Source organism: Microtus oregoni, unplaced genomic scaffold (genome assembly GCF_018167655.1).
Source record: "Microtus oregoni isolate MIOR12 unplaced genomic scaffold, Mior012 000016F_ref0000370, whole genome shotgun sequence".
NCBI classification, from domain to species: Eukaryota; Metazoa; Chordata; class Mammalia; order Rodentia; family Cricetidae; genus Microtus; species Microtus oregoni.
This window is the reverse complement of record NW_024543075.1, coordinates 6,223,420-6,238,712: the sequence shown is the minus strand read 5'-3', so window position 1 is coordinate 6,238,712 and position 15,293 is coordinate 6,223,420. Positions and strand designations below refer to the sequence as shown.

The following is a 15,293-nucleotide window of genomic DNA, read 5'->3' as shown; positions in this document are numbered from 1 at the left end:
CACACTCCCCGTATAACTGAGGCTGGCCTTGAATTCTCTCTCCACACAACAGCCCTGGCTGTTCTGAAGCCAGGTTTGTACACCAGGTTGTCCTCAAACTCACCGAGATCTGCCTGCCTCTGCCAGAAATTGAAGGTGTCAGCTTCCTGAGTGCTAGGATTGAAAGTGTGCCCTGCCACACCCGGCTTTGGCCTTGAATTCTTTGGCACGCACCAAGTTGCTTTATCTTTATCACAACTTTAATGAATCTTTGTTGCGGGTCAGTAGGCGGGGAACTGAGGGAGCTTGAGGGTCGTGGAATAAAACCTTAGAGACCTGAGCATTAATGTTTTATGTCAGTCCTTGCAACTTGTTCAGCCATCTAATAAACATGGACCTTTCACGTTGTTTTAAAAGGAGTCTGTTCATCCACCCACCTTCCTTGCCACCAGCAGCCTCTACTCGGGGTCCTGTCCTGCTTCTTGTTTCCCTCCCTCAGTGTCTCGCTTGACTCTTGACCCTTGAACTTCTGGAGGCCTATGGTCCCAGGGGACAAGACCAAACCAAGTTGTCTTGGCCCATAACTGCTCTCCGAAAGTTGCAGAGGTACATGGTTTGAGATTGAAGCCAGATGACTTTTATGTGAAGTAGTTTATTGATTTTGTTTCTTCTGTATTGGCATAAACTATATTACTGTGTTTCATTTTGCATGTGCCAAGTAGGTGATAGGTCAGCCTTTCTCCTGTGATTTATTGTAACTGTGGTAATAATGGTGAGTCAGCCTTAATTTCTGGTTTCTGTGTGGTTTTATTTTTTTTTAACTGATAGGTTAAATGAATTTATACTGACTTTATAGAAAGTTTAAATTTATAGAAAATGGCATTCTTCGGCAGTAACACACACCCTTAAATCCCAGCAGGGAGGCAGAGGCAGGCGGATCTCTGTGAGTTCAAGACCAGCCTGGCCTACAAGAGCTAGTTTCAGGACAGGCTCCAAAGCTACAGAGAAATCCCATCTCGAAAAACCAAAAAGAAAAAAGAAAGAGAGAGGGAGAGAGAGAAAATGGCATTCTTTTCTATAGAAATTTTAGCAGAAATATTTTGTTGCTTATGTTAAAACTGATTAGATTTTTTTGTGTTGTGTTTTAAGTTTTGTTTGTTTGTTTGTTTGTTTTGTTTGTTTGTTTCTAGACAAGGGTTTCTCTGTAGCCCTCGCTGTCCTGGAACTCTGTGTTCCTGGGTGGCCTTGAGCTCAGAGATCTGCCTGCCTCCACCCCAGATTAAAGGCTGTGTTCACGTACCACCTCTGCCTGACTTTTTGTTGTTGTTTTGTTTTGTATTTTTTTTTAACCTCTATTTTAAGTAAAACTTGAATTTTAGTTGGCACGTCTTTTGAATGTGTGTATAATACTGTGGTAATTACCTGTATTTTTCTTTTTAATTGTATGTTCTGTGTTTTAATCCAAATACTTCTTAGTCCATCATTTATAATATCATTGTTTTTATCAGACGGAACTTTGGTGTTGTTTGAGTTATCAGTGGTTGTTTAAAAAGGCAAAGGTATTGGCAACTAGGACTTGTAGCAACAAGAATCACTACCTCAGTCCTATCCAAACTCAAACTTGAAGAAGAAATGTTAGTGAGAGATAATTAGAAGGTGGCATTTCAAGGGGTTTATTTCATGTGCTGATGCCTGGATTTGAGAACCTAAGGTATGGCCAGATTTATCTGTTGAAACTTGTAGCCTATGAGGCTTTTTGTTCAGCTCTGCAAAATTCCATGTAGCCCTGCTCCTGACTTGTCTTTCTGCGGTCCTGGCCACAGACAGTCAGATGTGTCCTAGAGATTAAGTCTGAGGTCTTCTGACCTGGCAGGCAATACCCAGAGAGCATGAGGGACAGAGGGCAGGGCAAGATAAAAAGGGCTTTTGTTTCTTTTTGTTTTTGTTCTGTTTTTAACCTAATAACCTCTGATACAATATTGAACTGCATGCACTTTATGTGTATAAGAATTAGAGCAGGCTGGAGAGATTGCTCAGTGGTTAAAAGCACTTAGAACCTTCCAGAGGTTCTAAGTTTAGTTCCCAGCAAATATAATGGTGTTTCACAACCATCTATAATGGGATCTGATTCCCTGTTCTGGCACACGGCCATATATGCAGACAGAGCACTAATAAACTAATAATACATAAATAAATACACATACAATAAAAAAAACAGAATTTTCTGTGAGTCAGGTCACCATTTCTGCTCAAAGTCATGGTTTCATTGTGTGGTCTGTGAGTTTCACAGACCCGCAAATGGAAGCAAGCTGGGCGCGCAGGAAAATTAGTAATTGTCCTATTGTTGGCCAGATGGGAGCATGTCTGACAATAGTGATTGGCTTTTCTTCCCGTGTTGGAGAGTAGACTAGAAAGGAAGAATCAAAATGGCAAACTCTGGGGACTTACAAGTACTAGGCTTTAGTTACTGCTTTGGGGTTGGTTATTTGGGCAGATTTTGTGATGTGCAGTGACTCACAACTAGCTCCTACTCTATCCCTGAACTTGGTGAATATTACATGACATTACAATCTTTTGTGTGTTTGGACTTGGTATACTGAGTCCTCAAGACTAGAGACTGGCTGCTAGCTAACCCTTGCACAGGATCTAGTCAAAATGCAGTGATAGCTAACATTAATGGTTTGTGTGCCAGAAATTGTGCAGAGGCACTACCTGTGCCAGTTAACTTTACCTTTACCCATCTGAAATGTTGCTCTTCCCAGTTTCAGATGTACAGACAAGGCTCAGTCAGCTCCATAGCCATACCAGAACAGAGTGAGGGTGTGGAATTATGCTCCCTGTTTCCAAAGCCTGTGTGTGCCTTGCTGTTCTGGGAACCAGTATTAGCTAGCCCTGGGGAAGCCCCTTGTGGAATCTAACTGTCCATTTAGCAGACATTGTACCACTAGCAGTTGAAAACACGGGGAAACTTCATGCTTTAAAAAGGAATGCTTATAGCCTGGTGTGGTGCACACACCTAGATCCCAGCACTCTGTGAGAGTGCCCAGGCAGATCTCTGAATTCAAGTTCCAGGTCAGTCAAGACTCTTCTTGGAGGGGTGGGGAGATGCTTATCAGATAAAACAAGGTCAGTAGTAAAAAGTTCAAGTGTCTCCTCATTTTCTCAAGCTTAACATCAAAAGTAAGCCTCACAGACAAGTAGTAACTGGAGCCCTATAAGACAGACTACTTTTTTGGGTTTTTTTTGAGACAGAGTTTCTCTATAGCTTTGGAGCCTGTCCTAGAACTAGTTCTTGTAGACCAGGCTGGCCTCACAAAGATCCACCTCCCTCTACCTCCCAAGTGCTGGGATTAAAGACGTGTGCCACCACTGCCTGGTGCCTGACTACTCCTTTTAAAACAAGTTTTCAGTCACCTCACAGGGAACCTGAGGGCCTCTCCTTTTTTGTGTTTGTTGCTTTTTCAGAAGAAACTGATAAAGGAGAGGAGAGTCTTACATTGAATTTGGTGTTTTTGAGCTTCGTATGACGAGATCAACCAGTGGGATAACAACTAGTTTCATTTCAGAACTTGAAATTTTAAATGTCTTGTCTTTGTATAATAACTTTGTTGTAATAATTTATTTTTCTTCATTTTTGTCATTTCTGTACCTTCCTCAGCCTCTTCCAATTCCTCCTATATCCCTCACTACCTCTCAAATACTTGACCTCTTTCTTTATAACTGTTACACACCCACATAAATAAGGAAGAATAAATACAACCTATAGAATCTATTTAGTAGTGTTGCTTTTATGGGTGTGTTTAGGACTGGCCACTTGGGGTTGGATAACCTGTTTCTTTTTAAACTTTTATATTTGGAGAGCAGACGTCAGAAGACAATTTAGGGGAGTGGTTCATATGGGTTTCAGGAATTAAACTTGGTTCATCAGTTTTGGTAGCAAGTACCTGTCCACTGAGCTATCTTACCAGCCCTGTCATTTCTTAATTAATCCATGAGGTATTGCTTTAACTTCAATGTTAGCTTTTTTGTTGTTGTTTTTTTGTTTTGCTTTTAACCTAAGTTAAGATAAAGGTCTATGTGCTTAACTCCAGGGTGAACCCTGGTGACTGATTATAAGTGACTTGGTAAACTGGATGATCCCGCATAAAGAGAGAGAGAAAGAGGCCCTCCTTAGTGATCATGTGGTGTTTTGAAAGAAACCTGGAATGTAACAAATGAAGGGAAATTGGGCTAAAGTCAGAAAGTAACTATGTTTCATTGAATGTAAAATATCTCAGCCCTGCAGTGGTGCGCTGCTGGTTAATCCCAGCACTCAGGAGGCAGAGGCAGGCAGATCTCTGACTTCCAAGCCAGCTGGGGCAGTTAAGTTACACAGAGAAACCCTGTCTCAAAACCAAAAAAAAAAAAAAAATCATAGATAGTTATATGTGGGGAATGTGGGGATATTTAATCACGGTCTTTATGTGTTAGTATTGATTCTGCATGCAGAAAATGGAAATTGGTGGTTATCATGGTCTGTGTACTTTTTCCCTTTCTTTTTCAGTGGCACAAGGTGTTTGGGAAGTTGAATTATTTCCTGTCTGAGTTCTGCACACTGTTGCAGCGCTTTCATTCTGCCTGTAGGAAAGTGTGTCAGGCAAAGCATCAGTGAAGCTAGTGATCCAGTAGTAGTAAGTTTGCAGTGGAACTCAGCGGGGGGGGGGGGGGGGGGGGGGATCAGACACCTCCTCTCCCCAAGATCCCTGCAGTTCTTCCTTACTGGGTCAGCCACTTGAATCTTTAAAGTTAGCTCTATGATCAAAGAGTTGGCCTGGTCACAGTTACATAATCAGGTGTAGTTTCCAAGACTGTGTTTACCATTAAATGAACGCTGTTTTTAGTCCTTGATGTGAAATTTTCTTTTTAAAGGGAGATCCTGGGTTCGGAGTGTGTTCAGCAGTTACCAGTTGTGAGGGCCCTGCTGAGCCTTGATTGTCTAGAAACCACACCAAAAGATTTATGATCAGAAAAGTGCAGTATTTTTGTTAGTGGTTACAGTACTAATCTGGATGTTAAATAACCAACTTGAAATATTTGGATGTAACTGTATTTAAGCAGGGGTTCCTTTTCCCCTCTGCAGTCTATTGAATCCTGTCTTCTGGACTATCATCTTGACCTTTTTTCGCTGTTAACCCTGTGGTGTTGCCATCCTTGCATCATTGCTCCTCCTTCTTCCTGTTCAGGATTATTCTTTTCCTGTCTATTCTCAACAGGCCACTGATCCTTCTTATTCCATCACATTGCACCTTGTTGGTAGATCCCTGCTCTAGCTGCTCTTCAAACCTGCCTGTGGACTGTGGCCTGTCCTTTTACCTGATGTCATGTTGGGCTTGTGTCTTCAACTTGATGCCACTCAGTACAGAAAGGCAGGATGCATGGAAAGGCATTGTGCATAGATGTGGGTACAAACCCTGTTTCCATCCTCTTACTAACTCTGTGTCAGCTCAGCAGAATACTTCTATTTCCCCATCCAAAAAGTGGGGACTTTACCCATGACCGTTACAGAGTCGATGAAAGTCCTGAGAAATCAGAAAACTTTGGCAAGCAGGGACACACAGCTGGTTCCTAGGGTTTACCATAGAGGAGCTGACCCTGTGCTGCTGTGGGAGGCATGGGGAAGGAATAGTGGTATAAGGCTAAAGAAGTCAGCACAGTGCACTGAAGGGCTGCCCAGGGTTGGCCTGGGAAGTGCAGAAATGAAGTTTAGTCAGTGGGTAGGGCATTGCATCCTTGCTAGATCTAGGATATGTAGAGAACCAGAGAGGTTGAGCATTGCACAGAGGAAGGTAGAGGTGGAGGGGAGGAAATCAGGGCATGAGAAGAAGAAAATTATGTGAGGTAAAGAGTGCTTTGTGGAGAGGCTGGAGAGATGCCTCAGTCGTTAAGAGCGCTGGTTGCTCTTCAAGAGGTACTGAGTTCAGTTCCCAGCACCCACGTGGTGGCTCACAGCCATTTAAAATGGGATCCAAAGGCCTCTTCCAGCATTCAGGTGAACATACAGACAGAGCACTCACACATAAATAAATAAATAAATAAATAAATATCTTTAAAGGGCTGGAGGGGAGGTAGGCTCAGAGGTTAATAGCACAGACTACTCTTCCAGAGGTCCTGAGTTCAAGTCCCAGCAACCACATGGTGGCTCATAATGATCTATATTGATATTTGGTGCCCCCTTCTGGTGTGTAGGAATACATGCCAGAACACTGTCTACATAATTAATAAATGAATAAATCTTTTTAAAAGAAGTTTTGTGGAGAGGTATAAGAAGCATGGCTTTCTGAGAAGTAAGAGAATCCGATTTGGGCCTTTGGCAAGCAGAAATGCTAATAACACAGTAACTATATGAAGGTGAGACTGGCTGTGGGTGGAGGAGCACAAGTTCTAGGGAGAAAATCAAACTCGGGAATTTGTACAGGTTTCCACAAAGAGCCAGATGGTAATAGTTCAGGCTTTGCACTCTGGACTGTCCTTTCACTTGGTCTGACTTTGTTTGACTGTGTCCTATGTCATGTGTTAGACTTGTCTCTTCAGCTTGGTGCCAGTAAGAGTACAGAAAGGCGGGACACATAGAAAGGCATTGTGCATCAATGTGGGGACAAACCTTTACTTGCTGACCTCAAACCTTCTTACAGAAGGAAAGTAGCTGCAGCTCATCAAAAGGACCAGGCCTGCTGCTGCCCAGGTAAAGGTCTACCTTGCTGACTTCACTATAAATCCTGATTCTCAAGTGTCTTACTGGAGACCCAGAAAAGCCTGTGTGAATTAGACCTGTCAATATTTACTATATATGAAACTAGAACAGCTTAATTTTTAAAAAAAAAAATTATGAAGTAGGTTTAATGAAAAGAATGCTATTTATTGTCTTACACTTAGCAATTCCTTTAAATACTTATTAAGAGACAACTGGTCCTCAGATCTGTTACCAGGTTGGGTCTGTCACAGTTGGTTGTTGAAGTTCATGAAGAAAATTTGACTTCAAAGTGTAGTTAGCAAATGGAGAAGCGATTACTCTTTCTAGGGAATGGTGGTTGTTCTACTCCTTAGTTTAGTTTTTGTCCTTTAGCTGTACCTTGGTATCTGGACCATCAGGGTTTGGTTTGTGTTTGTTTGTTTTTGAGTCGAGGTTTCTTTGTGTAACCCTTGCTGTCCTGAAACTCTCTCTCTAGACCAGGCTAGCATTGAACTCACAGAGATACTCCTGCCTCTGCCACCTGGCCATAAGGGAACTGTTATACTCTTGTTGGGTCAGGCTCCATAGTTCTTGCTCTTGTGGAAGTGGGGCTTGGGACCAGCAGCAGTAGATAGAAGCTCTCCAAAGTTTAATGTATTTTTGAAAACCTGGTTTTATTACTGACGACAGGTTTTATTCATACTTTACTCTGAAGTAAAAGGCTCACTTCTCATTTTCAAAAAATCTACCACATGTCAAAGTCTGAATAACCAACATTGGTAAGTGGTTCTAAATGAAGATAGCATTCCGTGGAAACAATGGCAATGAGGTGCCTTTCCTGGAGACAGTTGTTTATGAAGAAGTAGCAAACAGGCTTTGTGAAAACACAGAAAAAGCTGGCTACAGTGTGGGAAGCAAGTCAAGTCAGAAGTTGCAGTGTTCATGGGGGACAGTCCTAAGGAAAACTGGCTCCTTGCCTTTTCTTTGGTCACATGGATGTCCTGCAGAGCTTGAGGAGTGCTACTGCAGTATGGTGCTGGGCTGCATGCCTGTGGCCTCTACTCATCTACACAGAGGGCAGCAGTGGTTCAGCAGATCACAGATCTGTGGCATTGTCAACAGAGCTTTGACCCTTGGGGCCTCCGAGGGTTCCTAAAGGTTTCACAGACCAAGCTTGAGTCCCACTGCCGTGGAGGAAGCTATTAACAGTGGAATGACCAGAGCAAGGCAGGTTTGAAGAAATCGCATCTTCTTGTCTGGCTAGATTTTATTGTTTTTGTTCCAAAACACAAAAATACAGTGTTATTTATGGAAAACCAAATGGTAGAGCCGCAGAAAGGCTAAATGAAGCCTCTCTTGGTCCTCCCACTGTCCTTGGAATCCCTCCTAGGTCACCACCTGTAATTAACAGTGTAGATATTCTCAGCCATCCTTTGTACTTATCTATCTGTTTATATTTTATGATTAATTTATTTATGAGCAGCAGCTTCCTCGTGGACTCCTAAATTCTGTTTGTGACTTTCTTATTCGTGTGTAACTCGAGTTTCCCTTGGCAGGTAGTTTTGTGTTTGACTCCTGAAATCCTGGCCACAGCCCTTAGCTATAATTGCTTCATTAGTGTCATTTCACATGTAAAGAAATTGATTCCCAGGAAGAGTGGGCAGGTCACTTTTGGCTGCTGCAGAGCTGCAGGTGTTCCAGTCAGGAACACATCTGTCCAGATGTGTTACCCACTGTTTGTGCTCAGATATGCTAGACCACCTTTATCTGTGGCTCCAGTCATTCATTCTTCATGGTAGCTAGCTGCATTGTATTTTGTATATAGATGTCTAAGTTAGCATTTCTATTATTGTGAAAAGACACCATAACCACAGCAACTCTTATAAAGAAAACATTTAGTTGGGGTGACTTGCTTATAGTTTCAGAGCTTCAGTCCATTTCCATGGCAGGGAGTATGGCAGCATGCAGGCAGACATAACAGTCGTATATCATGCAGGCAACAGAAAGTCAACTGAGACTCTGGGTGGTATCCTCAGTGTAGGAAACCTCAAAGCCTACCCCCACTTCCTAATAGTGTCACTTCCCATGGGGACCAATTACATTGAGACTACCACAGTAGGTGACCTCATTCATCAAACTGTACTCGGTACTACAAGTATTACCATAGTACAATCTTGTATATCTTGTTCATACAAGATTGTACCTTTAGACATCAACCCACTGAGAAGTAGGCACATATCAGTAACTGTGAAATGGTAAGAATTCATTTGCTTAGCATTATAGAATCGCTCTTTGCTTATGTTTAGAGGGCAATTGGCATCTGTGTAAAAAGATGAGATCCCAGCGAGGCACGGTAACACATATCTTTAATCCCAGCATTTGGTGGGAGCAGAAGCTATCAGAGTTTACTGAGTTAGTTCAAGGTCAACCTGATACGTGGAGAAGAGTTCCAGGTCAACCAGGGCTATACAATGAGACCCTGTCTCAGTAGGGAGAAAACCCAATAATAATTAGGTAAGTAAATAAATAAAATAAAAGACATGCAACCCCGTGGTTCCATGTGAAGGAATCCTACAAAAATGAGCTGGCATGTCACCAAGAAGTACTTTGCAGTCGTAGAGCCTAAAGGCAGGGAAACAGTGAACTGGTGTTGAGTGACAGCACTTGCCAATCAGTGAGCCTGTATAAACGGTGGTAATACCCAGGTCAGGGTAGCACTGGCAGTTAACATATGTCACATGTGAATGAAGATGGGGGTTGCCATTGAGGGGGTCTTTGCTTTTACTTTGCTGCACACCAAGATGCCTTTCATTTTACAAATAGCAGCTAAGCAGGGGCAGGTCTCCTGTGAACTGTTAGTGAAGATCTTTGTGGATTGACAGTCCATTTTTCCAAGGCACACTAGCATTTGTAAATTGTTCTAGGCCGCTACTTTTTCATGTTTGAAATTAAGATTTATTTTCTCTTTTAATTACCCTGCTCTGGGCTGGGTAACTAGAACAATAAAACAGCTGTTTAAAAAGCTCATTGTTGATAAAAGCTCATTTAGGCGGGTGGTGGTAGCACACACCCTTAATCCCAGCACTTAGGAGGCAGAGGCCAGCCTGGTCTACAGAACAAGTTTCAAAACACCTAGGCTACACAAAAAGACCCTGTCTTGAAACAAAAAACAAAAAAAGTTGAGTTACTTATATAAATGGAATCTCTCAGTTCTTTTGTATATAGGAACCTGGGCTGAAGTACTGATCGCTTGTCACATCTTGATGTACCCTATGTACTCGACGGTAAAAACACTAGTAGTGATGTAGTGATAGGTATAATGCAGGCACCCATATATCTTCTCTCTTGTTAACTCTGACCCCCATGGTGTATTCTGTGCCACTGTGTATTTGTACCAGAAAGAATGGAATTCAAAATTCAGTAGTTTTTTTTAAAATAGTTTACATCATGAGAATGTTTGTGTGCAGGTTTCTATGGTTTAGGTAAAATACTGCGAGTGGGGAAAATTTTAATGGGTGAAAAAGTAAGCACTGTGTACTTTATTTTACTTTATTTTTCAGATACTAGAGGTTGAACCCAAGGCTTCAGACATACCAGACAAACATTCCATGCTGAGCTACATATACCCTCAGACCTTTTTGTTTTTATTTTGAGAAGGCTCTTGCTGAATTGTCTTATTGGCCTCAGTCTTGTTTCTTGGCTCCCAAGTAGCAGGAACTATGGGTGTGTGCCCCTGTCTTGAGCTAAATTATCGCCTCAGATGTTTGTTTGTTTGTTTGTTTGAGTCAAGTTCTCACTGTGCCACCACCTTCCAGCAACAAAAGACTTTTTTTTTTAACCCAGGACACAAGAAGTGATTATGATCTTAATACCAAAACCCAAAATAATCCACACCCTAGGTCAAGATAGTAGTCACACCTTAGTCAAACCCTTGTCAGTACCTTCCAGGATCAAGAGTAGGCCTGCACTCCCTGACCACCAGTCAAGGTGGAACAGATCCACTCCTGTGGGCTCCCAAAATCAGTTTTACTACAATGTTTGTTATTATTGAACTAATTTGTATGTCTTCTTATATTTTTATTTCTCTTGAACTTAATGGTTACCTCATACTTTTATACAAAACTGGTATCCCAGCTGAGCAGTGTTGGCGCTTGCCTTTAATCCCAATACTTGGGAGGCAGAGGTGGGTGAATCTCTTGAATTCAAGGCCAGTTTGGTCTACAGAGTGAGTTCCAGGACAGCCAGGGCTGTTACTCAGAGAAACCCTGTCTTGGGGGGGTAAAAAAAAAAAAAACCAAAAGAAAAAGTTCCCCATCTCAATTTTTTTTTTCTGCCCTCATTTTGCCAAATTGTAACTTTTTAAGATTTTATTATTTGGGTGTATGTGAGTATGTGCATATGTATGAGCATGCCCTCAGAGTGTCAGATCCTTTGCAGCTGAAATCACAGGCAATTCGTGAGCTACCCCACATGGGAATCACACTCTGGTGCTCTGAAAAAGCAGCAAGCAGTCTTAACCCACAAACCATCTCGAGGCCAATTAGTTTGTAGCATCCAGCACTTTTTGGTGGATGGATTTGACTTTATATGTTCAAAAATATTTTTATTCCTTCTTCAACCTTAATTAAAACATGACTTGGTATAGAATCTTAAGTAGAAATTGGTTTTTCATTGAGTTTTGAGGCTAGTTATTATTATTCATACCTCTATCCACAACCGAAGTGTGGCCGTCAGACTCTTCTTCCTCTTGTGTGGTTGGAATGTTTCCTACTCTGGAGGATGGCCTTGTCCAGCATCTGTGCCTCAGTTGTTGTGGGCTCATCAGCCCTTCAGCCTGCAGACCTTTGCACCTGGGAGACTCTGGTCCTGATCCTCTGATACTCTTCTTTCTCTCTCATCTCTGAACTGTCAACTGGAACACACCCTCCAGCTGTGTTTTCCTTTCTGTTGCCCATCTCCTTTTGCCTCGCAGTTTTTAGGATGCTTACATTTCAGGTAGAACTGCCTTCTAGTCAGTCAGGAGTGACAGTAGCTGCCTCCCAGCCCTGGAGCTCATCCTAGGTGTGACAGGTTGTCTGTGCCCCCAGGAAGACACACTAACATGGTGAGTGCTTTTAGTGAATGGTGGTCACTTTTGGTCTCTTATTAGTGGACTTCTGTTCTTAATGTTTTCGTTGTTTGGTTGTCTTTTCTCACATCTGAAGATCCTGAGGTATGTGTTTTGTTTTAAAAGTAGAGCCACTATGAAGACAGTGTGAACAAGTGGTCTTGGAGGACTGACTGTCTGCATTCTGAACTTTAGTGTTTTAGTGGTATCCTGGGGTGGGGGTGCTACATTGAGGTCACCCAGCATCTCAGGAACAAGAAATGGGAATAGCCCCAGGGAATGCTTCTCTAACTAGACTATCTGGCCTTGGAGCACAATAGCTGAAATTGTCTCAGTGGAGTACTGTGGATGGTCAGAAAGGCCTCTGTAGCAGCTGGACCACCACTTTTACAGTTAAGAACCTCAGTGGTCTCTCACACCACAGTGAAGTTGCAACCAGTTCAGTGTGAGCAATAGGCAAATTGAATAACCTCAACAAAGAATATAATTTAGAAATTGATCAGTGCCCTGTGTTAATACCATGTTTATGATTTTAATATTGGTCTCCTATTGTAAAATGGCATTCATCAGAATGAATTGAGGTTGATTATTTAAATTTTACTGGTTTTACAATCTGTTCACATTTCATGTGTGCATTTTAGCTTTAGAGCTTATTTAATCTTTACAAAGAGCATTTCCATCTTTAGGATTGTAATGGTCTTTCCTATCCCTTTAAGAGACAAGCCCCGCCCACACCCTTTCCCCAATTATCCCTCCCCCTTCTCCCTTCCCCCCCCCCCACCCCAGTCCACCACCTAAGCAGGCAGATCTGCCTGCCTGCAGCTGGAGTCTTTCTTTTCCATTTCTACCTCTCTCCCTTCTCCCCTCCCCCTCTCTGTCTCTCTCTCTCTCTCTCTCTCTCTCTCTCTCTCTCTCTCTGCTCTGCTCTTCTCCCTACTCTTCTCCCTCCTCCCCTTCCCTTTTCCCTCCATAACTCACTAAATAAATAATTCAACCTCACTTTGCATGGCGTCCCTATCCGCTGTCTCACCTCACCCGCCATGGCTGCAGCTCCTCATGGAACTGGCTGCCCCGCCACACGGCTCCATCCCTGGGACCTGGCTGCCTTGGTGGCCCGCTTGGCCCCATGCCCACTGCCACCACTCAGGGAATGGCACCATTTTATTTTTACCATTACACTCATGCCTCCGCTTCCCAAGAGCTGAGATTACAGATATGAGCCTCCAATGACCAGACTGGGGTACTTTGATTAGCGGCATACACTTCATTCCTGCATTGAACCCAGTGTTTTGTGTATAGCAGGCAAGTGATCTACCACTTAGCCACAACTCTAACCTATTACCCTTAAATTTCTCAAAATAATTTAGTATGCTTGAATGAAATTAAAACTTTTTCTATTGGTCTAAAAAAGGACTAAATCTGTGTCTTTTATACCCAGAGGATAGACACTTACATAATTAATGATGTTTTAGCTGTCAGTGATTTTCAGCTTAATTAAAACAAACCAAATCTTTTAAGAGAGGAACTCCCAAGTCTATCCAGTGCTGAGAAATAATTTCCATTAAGTCACAAATTATGTACGATCCTTGTTATGGTTTAAGTAAAAATGCTGCAGGTTCCTTGAAGAGCGCAGTGGCAGAAATGCTGCATATCCCCGAGTGGCAGCAGTGGGCAGCAGGCCACAGGCCATGAGAACATGCCGCAGGTCCCCAAGCAGTGGTGGGTAGTGGGCATGAGACCACGGCAGCCCACCAAGGCAGCCAGGTAGGCAGGGAGCCACATGGTAGGTGAGAGTACTCGGAGGAGCAGCCAGTCCCACGAGGAGCTGCAGCCCTGGCGGGTGAGAGACAGATGGATAGGCACACCATGCAAAGTGAGGTTGGATGTTTATTTAGTGGTCTATGGAGGGGAAAGGGAAGGAGAGAAGTGGGGAGGAGAGAGAGAGGCAGAAGCTACCTCTGAAAGAGACTCAGGTCTGCCTGCCTTGGAGGTTGGGGGGAGTAGGACAGGACAGACCATTATGATGAGGATTAGGAGTTCAAGGTCAGCCTGAGCTGTGTGAGACCCTCTCTCAAAGAAATGAAAAATATAGTCCAGTCCTTAACCAACTGAAGCATTTTGAGGAATGTAGCCCCCACAGTGGGATCAGCATGTGGTCAAGTCAGCTCTGAGATGTCTACAGGAAAACTACTGGCAGTTACTTGATTAGTACACTGTGCAGTGTTAAGAGTGTTCTGTCAGAAACAGATGCATTTCTACCTTTCCACTGTGTTAGAGTTTTTTGAATAACAATAAATTCACAAGGTGTAGTAGTTTCATTGGTTGCAGTTTGCCAAATAATCCTGTTTTCTTTGACAGCTGAGATAAACTGGTTCTTTTGTTCCCATTGTAATTACTAATATTAACACTCAAATCATGCATTACGCATCATTAGTAATATCTCTATACATACATGTAGGCTACAGAGGTTAAAGAGGCCCTAGCAGAATTCAGGAAGTTGCAAAGAAGCCTGGGAAGCAGAAGCTGGTGGAGAGGCAAAGAAGCAACAGATCATACTCAAACCGGGGCCTGCTGAAGATACTGCCATCACCTTAGGATCAGAGTTAAGCTGCAAAAGTGGGGTGTGGGGAGGCTGGAGACGCAAAGTATAGAACCAGATCCAGGTAAATATATGGGAAGATGGTTGATGGCAGGTCCAGACGGTACTGGGTTGAATGGAGAGACAGCAGTTGGAGCAGGTTACATCATAGACCAGGCTGACCTGAAATCCCTGAGGCAGTCAGGAGTTTTCTGCTTTTGGGTGCCTTGGTGCACACCCAGGTGGTCAGATGACAGGTTGGTATGGCCATCGCGTCACAGTGTAAGTTGCCTACCTTTGTATAGGTTCCATTTGAGGGAGCTCCACCTTTTCCCCAGTCTGGAAATGCCAGGCTTGGCTTTCCTGGTGATGACTTAATATGCTCTTGTGCTTCTGTAGTCCTCATTTACTTTGATAAATTTACAGGATGGCACCCTTTCTACTTTTTATCAGCTCAACTTGAGTCTGTGGATGGTACCAGGCAGATGGTGTTTGTTTACAGTGTCCACCCAAGTACAGAGTTTTTCTACATTCTCATAATGGAATCAAATACTGCTTATAAAATGGAGTCTCTTGGGGCTGGAGAGATGGCTCAGTGGTTAGAGCACTGCCTGCTCTTCCAAAGGTCCTGAGTTCAATTCCCAGCAACCACATGGTGGCTCACAGCCATCTGTAATGGGGTCTGGTGCCCTCTTCTGGCCTGCAGACATACACACAGACAGAATATTGTATACATAATAAATAAATAAATAAATAAATAAATAAATAAATATTTAAAAAAAATAAAATAAAAAAAAAATAAAATGGAGTCTCTTGGGACAGGGCATAGCCTAAAAAGATCCAGGTCTTTGGTTTTTGTTTTTGAAAACAAGCTTTCTCAAAAATCACTTTTCCACAGTAAGGAGTAACTTAGAGCAGGA

At 42.8% G+C, this 15,293-nt stretch overlaps 1 protein-coding gene across 2 annotated transcripts in view; it reads left to right on the top strand.

The window, feature by feature from the left end:
- The window catches only part of Ppp2r2d (protein phosphatase 2 regulatory subunit Bdelta), a 30,460-nt gene that overhangs the window by 1,703 nt on the left and 13,464 nt on the right, over window positions 1-15,293 (top strand). The window lies entirely within an intron of this gene.